Raw genomic sequence first — 12,798 nt, forward strand, 5'->3', positions numbered from 1 at the left:
CTATTTGCCTATACAGATCACGTTAGTAGTTGTTCTTCAACTTTCAATAGCTGCAATCCTTCAAAACTCAGGATGGCTCAAGATTCTAACCATTGCTTACTTATTTGGATCGATCCTCAGTCACAATCTCTTCTTAAGCAATCCATGAGCCAAGTCACAACCTCGCCTTTTCAACTCTTTTCTACAATCATTGGCTCGGTATTTTCGCCAACCTCCCATGTCACTTGCAGTGTTTTGAATCCCATGAGGATTTGAGAAGTTTTGAAAATGGAGATTCCAATGCATCAAAGTTCTTCATGCTATTCTGGTCCTTTTTATTCTTTTCCTCATTCTCCCCATCAGCAGCTTCCGAGTCATTTGGCTTGAATAATATATCTCCAGAAATCGAGGGAATTGAAGGCAAGAAAAATGGAGCATTTTCAGGTTTTTTTCGAGGCTCTATTGGTTTATTGCGGGCCTATGAAACAACATCATACATAAATTGAGATTAATTTCCACACAAAAAAACTGGCAGAAGCAACAACATGAATAACATAAATAAAAGTTGTGAGTGAAGGGAAAGGATGTGCAAACCTTTATTATATCCAAGTTGATCAAACTCTACCATTGGCTTTTTGGCAATAGAGACAGAGTAACAAGTTCTGGAATCTGCTTAGGGGAAATAGACAAACTGCTAGCTTGTGGAGCTCCAGAACTTTCTAAAACTTGCGTCTCCATATCATCATCAGCTTCAAAAGATGTCAACGCAGAAACTGAAGGCAATTTAACATTTACCACATCTTTCCCACTACCATAAGAATCAACACTCGGAAGCCCAGAGAACATGGGATGGTTAACCCTGACAGGTTCACAAGGGAAGAGAGTGAACTCGCTCAACTATTACTGAAAAATTGTAATTGTAACTGTGAGAAAAAAAGAATGGAAGATTGATTTGAGAATGTACCACAAGTAGACCCCGTTCTGATCAGAGTGGGCAGTTGCCAAAACGTCCATATTTGGTGATAAAGACAATGCTGTTATTGGTACATCAACATGCACTCCATCAATCTGCTTTGCCAATATGACATCCCAAATTCTAAGACTTCCATCCATGCTAGATGAGAGGAGCCACTTGCCAGCCTCACTAAAGCACATATCCGTTACACGGTCTGTATGACCTCTAAATTCACGAACCATCTTTAGCGTCACAACATCATACAAACGGATAACAAAATCATCTGCCACCGTAGCCAAAAGACCTACCAAGGGATAAAGATTTAGCAAATTCAGAGACAATACAGTGGTGCTTTAGGAGAAAATGACTGGAAAACCATACATATGTGAGACCGTATAAGCGAAAAAATAAGTAGGGTAAGAATGAGGAAATATACCATTTACACAGTGGTAGACAACTTTAACCAATGAACATCCAACATCCCACCGGGACTTTAATTCCCGCTTTTTGAAATCCCAAACTTGTATTACACAAATAATATATTACAGTCAATTTTGAGTCATAGCCTAGAGTCAATGTTGAAGGTAGCTAAATAAGCAATTAATTACTTGAAAGGATGAACAAATAAATCTTTACAAACCTTTATGTCCCCATGATATCCTGCACTTATCATGAGTGTATTTGTGGAGTCACAAGCAACTCCAATGACTTCTCCGTCATGGGCGTACCTACCCCGGCTGATTCCAGATTGGAGGTTGAATCTCTCAATCTATCCACCCGCTGTTCCGACTACTGCAAAGTTTCCACAGGCACTGATTGCACATGCCTATCAGACAAGCAAATAAAAAAGGGTTCAACAACAACTAGAGAGAAAAGAAAAAAAAAAACAGTATTGCTAAAGAAGATGGTTCCTAGGTACCAAGAAACCCTGAACATTCTAGAAGGACCTGTAACTAAACTTATTTTTTATGAGATTGGTCATTCAAGAAGGTCAATAATGTAAAGTCCAAAGTAATCAATTTCAACCTATAGGTCCTAACGCACATCTACTTTTCTTGTTAAGAATAGTGATAGAAGTCAGAAGTAAGGATAGTCAATTTCAATCTTGAACCTTAATTGGTGTTGGATTCTCAGGGCATGGTTTGAGGATATGCTCTCCAAGAACAAAGTTCTGAAGTCTCCATACATATGCTTCTGCTGTGTCCATATGGCACGTAACAACATTGCACCAATCATGCTCCCTAATTTCCCTTATTCGGATCCTGAATTGTAACTTCCATTTCCAAACAGAAGCGCCCATATCTGTAATCAGAATCAAATTCAAAAAATATTTTTGGAAATGAATAATTTAAGTAACATAATAAATTCTACATTTAACCCCTAAAAAATCTTCCCTGCCATACAATACGGGTTTTACAAACTAATCCTAGTTAAAATCGTTTAAATATCAATTATTAAATTAAAATCGCAAATCAAGAATATTAAAAAACCTGAATCTTAATCATTTCCAAAACTAATAAAATCGTATTAGTGTACCTATTTAAAAAAAAGAATCAACATAAACTACATTAGATTAGGAAAGAAGCTCATAATCAAATCCTATATATACCATAAAAGGTGGAGCAAGTAACAGAGAACTTATTTCATCATTCAATTTTAGAAAAAAAAATTAATCAAAAGCTGGAACAATTGGTATATTACCTGTTTGGGCAAAAATAATCGATTCGTTTAGAGTCTACGGAAACCGAGAAAGAGATAGCCGAATAGTATTTTTATTAATCAAGGTATCGATTGCAAAGTACAAGAAATCAAGCGCAACGAGTCAATCTATGAACTGAGTCGCGCGTCTTTTGGTTTCGTGAAGTATCTTGCCTTTGCTCTCGATTTCATGTCGTATCTTGAAGATGTAGCTCCCTTTTTATAGAGAAACCTTGTCAACTCTAATCCTCATGGGACTTGGATTCGTGTGATTGCCTCTTCATGAGATAAAGCCGTTTTCCAATATTCTCTTCACAAGATAAGGTTATTTTCCAATATTCTCTTGATAAGATCAACTTCGAATATTCTCTTGACGATGTCGTTTCGTCAAAGGAATGCAGTCGGTGTCAAGGTCCACTTACGGCCCATATTGACTCACTGCTTGTTGTTATGGCCCATATTAATATAATCTTCTAAAGAATACATAATTGTCCATTATTTTTATGGAATATATCATAATTATAATAGAATTTATCTATTGTAATTAGTATGATTAAGGGTATGCCCAACATTTTGCCTGACGATGTTCCTTACCGTGACGAATATTTACGTCGTGACGACAATTTTGCAGTCACAAGTATTATATTATCTAGCTGTTATTACAGACTTGCGATAAAGCTCCATCATAACAACGTTCCACATCACAGTGATGTCCTGCATCATAACGATGTTCCATGTCGTGACAATGTTCCGCATCATCATGATTTTTCACCGTGACAATATTTGCTATGTGTCAAATTATTTTTCCTCTTTAGCAAGTATTTTGCTGTCAAGTTCATGTATCTTCTACCCAACCTTCAGGTGGATACTAGATTCGTTAATTTGCCACTACGACGTCTCGCTAACAGGCAGTTGCAGCAAGTATTTCGCTTTTAGGTGATTACCCAATTTTTGTAGTAAGCCATAGTTCACGTGTTTGTGAATCAATGGCCTCATTACTATATAAAGTAAACAACTTCAAGATCGTTTCATGTATTGTAAGACTTATTTATCTTGTATTGTGACAAGTTTCACAACACATGACGTGATTTTTGTCTTGTGACATGTTTGTAGCTCATGTTCATGACATGAGTTCTAAGTTTTAGTAGAGAGCGTCTTGAAGATTTGTGCATCAAGTGTCTCACTAGAAAATTCTTGTTAACGAGTGTTTCGTTGTCAAGTTTTTTTTTGCGTTGAATGCCTTGACTCAAAATTCTTGTTCGTGCCTGCTTCCTCAATGGGTTAGCACAACTATCTTGCTGAAAATCCTTTGTTGATAGATAAGCGCTCATAAGCTTTTTAAGATTGTCGATTATATAGCTCATGGCTACTAGGTTTGTAAGGTATGCTTGCACGATAGTTAATTAGTCACGATGTATTTGTTTCTATTATCTTTAAACTTGATATCACAATGCCGTAAAAACCAAGACGTCGTAGACATATTTGTCATGTTGACGATTTGCGCTCCTCACTTTCAGTTTTGTTTAAAGGTTGATGAGTGTCGTCACTATTGCTTAGTTTGTAAGTGTTTTCGCTTCGAAATCTTTTGCAAGACTCAACATGTTGAGTCGTTCTTTCATTCCTTCCTATACGAGAATCAAATTGTGACAAGTGTCGATGTCAATATTGTGTGTTTTCTTCCCATTTTATTTGTGTCCATGCCCGCGAGAGCACATCTTCCATGGTTTTGCACTGATACTCTGTAAGTTCTTTGTACAAGTCACCATCATGTAGTAAACCTATTTTGAATGCCGAGATGGTAGTTGACATACTGCAACGACTCGTCTCTTTTGAAGCGTCCCATATAGGCACGCAACGACTCGTCTCTTTTTTGACGTATTTCGTAAAGATCATCAGCTGTTTTCTCTAGATTCCTGCTACTTGCGAATTGCTCCACAAAAAGATCCGTAAATTGGGCAAACAAATTTATTGAGCCATCTGGCAAGTTGATTAACCATTGAAGTGCAGCTAGCCCCCTTAAGGCTTGAGCCAAATCCTTTGCACATGGTAGCTTCTTGGTATTCCCTTTGAATGGCTGTCTTGAACATCCGTTGCTTGTATTGTGCTATGTGGTTATCCGGGCCGGATGTTCCATCATATATTTTCATAGTTGGAAACGTGAATTTTCTTGGCATCTCGATGAAGCAATTTCATCTTTTTTAAGCCTTTTTACAATATTTTACTTATATAACTTTGACTTGTATATTATATTTAAATTTGATTTTTTAATTGTTTTTATGAAAATATAATAACATATTAATATAATTAAATAGAAATTAATAGTATTTACTTTACTAAAAGCTGCACCGAACTCTCTAAAAATGACACATCAGCTTTTTCTCCAGAATATTTCCCTGTTAATATATAGAGAATTCTCAAAACAGCTCAAAAAACTGATTTGTCAAGCACCGGAGATAAACCAATAAGTTTTAGTGTATAGATTGATTTAACTGAACATTTTGATTGTCACAACTCACAAGAGTTGAGCCTAGCGTAGTCAAGATAAAATGCAAATATTGCTCGTGTGTACAAGTGGATTTAAAGCATTTTTTCAATTCTTTGTCATATACCATGCCACGTACAGTACAGTCCCTTCTAGCATGTTGATCAGAGGCTGATGGGAACCATCCCTGGCCGTTTAGCAAGATTGAGGAAAACGCCTGATCTGTCGAGTGATATTCAAACTTCTCTAGCTCTTTTTATTCATATATATATATATATATATATGTTTAAAATATTTGCATCTCCATCATTAATTATGAATAAATATATATATATATATATATATATATATATATATATATATCTAGTTATTCAATACATAACCACGTTCAAATATCGAATACAAGCTTGGCTTCTGTTGACACCTTGGGGATGTCTTTCAAGCCCTCTATCATCATCTGTTTCTCTTCAAGACTGAATGAGGATCCGAGGGAGATTGTTGCAGTCTTTAAAAAATTGGAGTTGGCTAGGACGTATGCCAAGAAATGTTCCTCTTCTTCTCTTCCTCCATATGCCTCCCATTCAAAAGTCTCGAGCTGTGACGACAAGCATCCGGGAACAAAGCTCGGTTGGTTCCATGAAAGGGGCAGATTCTCAGGTTGTTTTGTGCATGTCTGAGAATCAACGATCACTGCATTAATATATATATATATATATATATATATATATATATATATAATCAAACAAAACATTATTTTAGAGGAAGGAGGGAGGATACGTACATAATCAACAATAAGATGTTTTAGTTCCGGGGCATTTTCAAGTAAAATTATAGTCGGTTCCATCCAATCTGATTCTTGTGGAGATATCCTACACTGTCTAAGCCGAGAAAATTTGATGGTGCTACACCACACAACCTGCGATGAAACACATGAGTAAGTAAGCCAGGTGCAACAATGAGATCACAGGCAAAGAGAGGGAGGGAGAGAGCTAGCTACAGTTAAACAGAGCCAAAGATACGAGAAAGATGAAAGAGATCTTAGAAACTGGTCATCAGGGCAAGAATCAGTGTCGATAATGGCAGTATCAATACAGGGCATCTCGATGGAGCAAGAGTCCCCCGTGGTATCATATGTTTCAAAGTATGTTAATGCTGGAGTATCTACGACCAAGCACCTACCGCTATCTCCACCATCGCTGTCTTTTGGCCAGCGCCTATGGTTATCATACGTAAAGCACATCACTGCCCACATGCTCATGCTTTCATACGTAAAGCAAGAAACCACCAGACGCTCTTTTTGCTTTCATCCTTCACTTTCTGGTCCTCATTCTCGTTCTCGTCATCACTGTCCACATGCCCATGCTCATCATCACTGCCCACATGCTCATGCTCATCATCATCATCATCATCACTGCCCACATGTTCATCATCATCATCATCACTATTATCATCATCGCTATCATCATCACTATCATTATCACTATCACTATCACTATCCTCCTTCTCCTCCTCCTCCTCCTCCTCCTCCTCCTCCTCGCTGCTTTGTACTCAAGTCTCTGTTTCATCGTCCAAACAGAGAACCATCGTTTGGACAGAAACATGGTGGCCACCGCATCTTTTGTCGGAACAAGATCCAAGATCATTACGAGCAAATCATCGGGCAATGCACTAATCCTGTCTTCACAAACAAACTCTTCTATTCGACTCACACCACAAAAATTTGCGGTTTGTATCATCTTCACGAGGCAAAGCTCTAAGAGAACGACTCCCTGACGTGACCCCTTCAATAGAGGAGGAATTAACAATTTTTTTTTTTGCAATAACTTGTGTCATCCTAATTTTATCAAAAGAGGAAAAAAAAAAAAGTAATTTATTTCACGATCGAAAGAGGAGACTAGGAGAGGGAATAATAGGCGAATTAAAGAAATACCAAAAAAATATTTCTTTTTTATAATGGAATATCTTTACAATTACAAGTTGCATCGATAAATTATTCAAAGACCGGTAGAAACAAGCAATGAATTCAAAAGGAAGTCAGAAAAATTCAAGCGAAAGTAGGAGAATTGCTTACTCGAAACAAATCTCTCGTGGGTGGAAGCCAATTTTGATAATTAACTTAATTGCAGGGTAGCTCTAATTGGATATCGATTGCAGAAGAAGAAAATGAAAGAGATAAGACAAAGAGGAGAATGAGGGGAAGAAGTGAAAGAAAAAAAAGATTAAAAAAGAAGGTTTAAATTTGTGTTCGTTAGATTCATTTTATTCAACGGTTCATAATAGAAATATTGAGATCCTCGCTTTAATGACTTAGCCAATGAAATAATAAAGAGAGGTTATAATTGTATCCCTTGAATTTATTCTGATCGTACGGAGACAGAATACTCCACGTCAGCTATCGCAGTGATATCTTTTTATTGGCTTTGCTCTTATTTATTTTCTTATACCATTTTAGACAAATTATATAAAAAAATAATATTATTAAATGAAATTTTTCTTTTTAGTAATGAGAATACATTTTTAACTAAGATTTCAATTTATTTAGAGTTATTTTTTAAAACAGAATACAACCATTAAACACAAAATAGTAGTATAATAAATATATATTGATTGAAGCTTAAATACTTAGAGCTTATCATATTTGATTATTAACATATGAATGTTTGAGAACACAAGTTCGCCCTAGCCTCCTTTTCTCTCTGGCACAACCACCGAGGTCAGCTCCCCCGGCCCGCCGACCCGATCGGCGTCGCTGAAACTTGGTTTCTTCATCTCTGCGGTCTCTTCTTCCTCTGTAATCTACTCGCTTCTAGTTTCAGCTTTATTGGAGATATGTTGAGATTCCAGATCTCATCTCCGCCACTGCATCAGCTTCAATCACCTATTCCGCCTCCGTATCTGGTTATTCCCCTTGGTGAATCCTTTACACCGAGTTCTTACCGCCTTGGTATTGCTCGAGAGATCCATCAGTGCCCCTCTAGGCTTGGTCTCCGTCTGTCTCATCGCCCCTTTAAGCCGTCAAATCTAACATCTTCCCGCTCCTTGGATCCAGATCCTCTCACCAAATGCTTTTCTTGGCTGCAGCTGGACGGAAGCTCTGTTTTGACGCTGGCACCGGTGAACCGTTTGACGAAGAAACCTTCCTCCTTGGTGACCTCTGCTTCTCTCTCGGTAACCCTCTATCCCAGGTCTATCACCCACTCATATTTTCAAACCCTGGAAGATAGTTTATGATGGATAAACTATAAATTTAAGTCATCCCTCACCTGGAAACGCCTTAGACCCCATGGTTTTAATTTCATAGTTAGGCCAAATCGATTAGTATCTTTGTACCCTGTTTGGTCAAGTCAAGTTATACTCGGTAGCAGCTACCTAGATGCTTCGTTTGTGGTTGAATCTTCTTTGTGTCAAGGCCAGTTAAATAGCTTGTTTTGGAAGTTTGCAATGCTGCTCTTTGATAATGATGATGATCTGCCAATCGGTTTATCTCTATTGTTGGCTCTCCCTGATCCTTTATCCTACATATTACCAATAGCCCAACTGTTTCATTGTCAACTTGTAACTAGCTCTAGTCTGAATTCCACTCTTCCCCTTTCTATTCAATTGTTGCTTAACTTAAGGATACCGCTAGTCCGAAGACTGCTAGTGAACCTTAACCAGCAGCTGTTGCTATATTGGCCCAAGAGTCTATTAAGAACCCATCTACTAGAATCACTTAAGGATGACCCTCTAGAAGGAGATAGATTGTTGAAGATTGGCATTATGATCTCACCTCTATGGGGAGGGATTACCTTTGTTTCATCAACCTCTCTTTTTTCCCTCGCCTACAGATTATGATTTTCATTTGGTTTTTCATCAACTTTTTGAAGTCCCCTCGGTTAAGCATGAAGATTAGTGGCATTTTGATCCCTTCTCATGGAAGCAGTGGATACCACAACCTCTTCAAGCTACCCCCTTTCAACCTCAGACTCGCAACCACTCCTACTGGTATCGCTTTTCAGGGCATCCTCAACCCTGCTCAAATCCCCGTTAGAGCTCTATCTTCGGTGAGACCCTTAGCTTTGCTCGTATCATTGCCACCTTTTCTTCGTTGTAAGACAGTGGCCACCCTACTTTCCTTTGACTTGCTCAAGGAAATAGCATTGATAAGTCTTGATCTTACAAGCTCCAAAAATGCTAAACAGCTTTTGGTCCATAGCTCTCAAGTCACTTTTATCTCTTGCACTTATCTATCTTTACTGCTCTTTTCTCTATTTTGTATGCTACTCTTTCTCTAATGAATGATAACATATGTTTGATCAAAAAAAAAAATATGAATGTTTGAACGTTTGAGAATATTATTGAATATGTATAATTAACAAATGAGAATAAAGTTTTGAAACATAGTTTTTATTATGAACAAAATATAGTTTTATCTGTAGTTAAAATTATGTATTGAGTATTTTTAATTTATACAATATATATATATATATATATCTATATTTGTAGTTTTAATTCCGTGTTCTTAAAAGAGGGTAATACTTTATAAAATTAAAACCATAAAAAAAAAATTAACGAAACATAAACTCGTTTTACATAGAAGGTTTTATGTACTCAAGAAATTTGTCATCTTACAACTTCATGAAGAAACTAAAAAGGCTTGTCATCACTTCTAAATCAACAAAAGTTCTTACAATAAGCAAGAATCAAGTCCAAAACTCAAAACAAAATTGGATCTGAAACCCTGCAAACCCGACTTATTAAGAGAGATTAAGCTACTACTATTTTGCAAAACATGATTGAGAAGAATGGAAGCTGCCATTGACGAATTCAGAAGAGAAAACAAGAACTGAGTAGTCGCTTAAAGCTCAGTTCCTCATCCCACAGATGATTCAAGCAATTGTTGATCACTTTGGTGACATAATCTGTAAATGCACATACGTCAAGCTGGATAAGCCAATTAGCACCTGACCTGAAACCACGATCTAGATGATAAAACCAGTGAGGCTTTCCGTCTTAGCACACTGTAACAACTTAGGATTGAACAAACAGATTGAGTTTCTTCCACCAATAAGAACGAAACTAAACTATGAATCTTAGAGAATCGAATCTCATAACCTGTTAAGAAAAATACAACACATAATTGAATTTACCGTTGGAACTGCAGATGATAGTGACGATGAATACGTGATCCTTCAATGCATTCTAGCTACAAAAATATTGAAACTAAAATCGATTAAACTAAGAGAAACAACTAACGAAAATCCAGAATCAACAGCCATAGACGAATCAAAGACCTAAATCCCTAACAGTTAAACGATGAAGATGGCTAGGCATTTTGCTGGTTTTTGTGATTCGATGCTGAGATTATGAGCAAGGACAGTAAGATACCGTGAAAGAAGAGAGGATGAACAAAATTCGAAAGAAAACTAGAGAACAGGAAAAAGGGGGAAAAAACAGGAAGAGTGTCATAGTTGGGGTTGATGGGGAAATCTAACCCCAAAGCTTTTTTTATACCTAAAACTTCAACAACTTGCAAATAACAACCTGAATTATATTAAAATTCAAATTTGCTATCTAAACTATATAAAATATTGTCAATTTCAACATCTGTTGGAACAGTTTTAAATCATAGTTTAATGATGTTGAGTGAGATGGTTCGCGACATCAACGTAGCACTGGGACTTACCGAAGCTACATCGTTTTGCTCATTTTGTAACAAGAAATTACCAATAATGAAATCTTACTACACACCCGGACTCCAATACTCTATTTTTTGTCAAACGCTTTGTTTCTTGCCACAACACACCTAAAAATGACCAAAACAACTTAGTTTTGGTCAGTGTCATCTGAAAAGCGTAGTTAGTGTGTGGGGTGGTGGTTTTAATCCACACCACACCTATCTCACCTACTGTATATTAAAAACTTCCTCTCTAACTAATAAAAAAAAAATATGAGAAGGTTTTTCTCAACTTTTGCTAAGGAGATGACATTTGACTCACTATATTTCTGACACCTGTATTTTTTTGTTTGGACCTAATTAACTGTAATTTAGACCTAATTAACTACAGCCCATAAAACCAAAAAAAACAAAAGAAAAACCATCTACATATCCTTCATTCTTTAATTAGAAACATATGCAACCCCCAAGAATCTAAAGCCACATTATATCAGTCTGTGGTTGGTTTCATCTTGGAACTTAAATTTGATTAAGTCTCTAACACATCCCCTCTAGATGATTTACCAACATTTATTTAAATTTATAGGTCTGAATTCTTAGGTTTAATTTATGTGTTTGAATCTTCTATAATTTTCACATGCACAAACGGAATCAAATTAAGTAAGATGGTAGGTAGGTATTATTTAAGTAAATTAGTTTAAATTTTTTTAAAAAATTGTTTATATAAAATTAAAATTTTGAGTTTACTTTCTGGAATATTACATAAGATTATGATATGGTTTTGATCTATCTATAATTTTTAGTTCGATTCTCACTAATTATTTCAAACGTTTTGGTATTTTTAAATTACATAAAATTTAGAAGTTTTCATATTAGAAATTTCAGAATAAGTTATGAACATAATTAGTTATGTTTTGATTTGAAATAATACCATCATTTTATGCATTGCCTTATACCCACTATTTTCCTCAATTTTCATTTTTGTTTATATTACTTCTCATTTCAAAACTTATTATTTTGAAATACTTGCGAATTTATGATCATTAATATTTGATTTCAATCCCTTCTCCTTCTTAAAGGCTAAAATATTCTATAAAGTTTAGTTTTCAAAAAACAACCTATTACCATACAAACACATCCTCTTTCAGACTATTGTGAAAACTAAAACATTTACTTTCTATTATATCCTCGATTCAATCTCCAACGAACAACAAAACACCGGTAATAATAGTATCGTTGTTCGGATAATCCATTTTCGGGAAGTTCCTAACTTTAGAAGAAATATTGTCTTAGAGATAATCACCTTTTGGGGAGTTCTTTCTTCGACATTGATAAGGGCAAAATCACCTTCATCTTTGTTTTTCCTGTTGAGTGAGTGAAGGCAGAACTAAAATTTAAAATTAAATATGAATTACATTTTCTTTTTTTTTTGAACAACAAAATTTAAATTACATATGTTTTTTATTTTAATATCTGGCAGAACGTTGTTTCTTCAGTTTGAATAGTACCTTCAAATAGTTAGTACGTACACAAAATAAAATAAAAAACATATGAAAAGAACTATGAAACAATGGATTGCCACACTCCGGACTCATTGAAAACAACACACCGGAGTATTCCCACAGCTTCGGATGGAGGAAAATGTGACATGTGATGGTTCAACCAGATTTTTTCATTTTCAAACTACAGTTTGTGCATGAAATGTAATGCCACCCATTGCACAATACACAACTTACCCCACTTTTGCTTTACACCAAAAACAAAATGTCCCTAAAAATATCAAGACGATGTTTTAAGTAATAGTAGTAAAAATAAAGTAAAAATTGGTCATATTACTTGGCCTCCATCCTTGTTGTCTGACGTAAGTCTCTATTTGGTCAATCACATACAAATCTTTTGGGTCTAAATAAATGTTGTCAACTAAAATTGACGGGACATTACTTGCCTTGAAATAGTTACTGGGGAAAATACTAAAGACTATAAGATTGTTGTTCATTTTAGAAGATTATTGTGAGAATATTAGGAATA

At 35.8% G+C, this 12,798-nt stretch overlaps 1 non-coding gene across 5 annotated transcripts; it reads right to left on the reverse strand.

The window, feature by feature from the left end:
- Positions 1 to 5,347: 5,347 nt before the first annotated feature.
- LOC104737248 (uncharacterized) lies at positions 5,348 to 7,338 on the reverse strand. 5 transcript variants are annotated; one of them, XR_015577789.1, is made up of 4 exons: positions 7,186 to 7,328; positions 6,112 to 6,948; positions 5,896 to 6,030; positions 5,348 to 5,787 (listed from the first exon to the last, which is right to left on the reverse strand). It is a non-coding gene; the product is annotated as an uncharacterized LOC104737248 (transcript). The 5 variants fall into 5 exon arrangements; XR_015577790.1 differs by having other exon boundaries at positions 6,294 to 6,948; positions 7,186 to 7,326; XR_759710.3 differs by lacking the exon at positions 6,112 to 6,948 and having other exon boundaries at positions 7,186 to 7,338.
- Between the last annotated feature and the right edge of the window lie 5,460 nt (positions 7,339 to 12,798).

The sequence above is a fragment of the Camelina sativa genome, chromosome 13 (genome assembly GCF_030686135.1).
Source record: "Camelina sativa cultivar CO46 ecotype springtype chromosome 13, ASM3068613v1".
NCBI classification, from domain to species: Eukaryota; Viridiplantae; Streptophyta; class Magnoliopsida; order Brassicales; family Brassicaceae; genus Camelina; species Camelina sativa.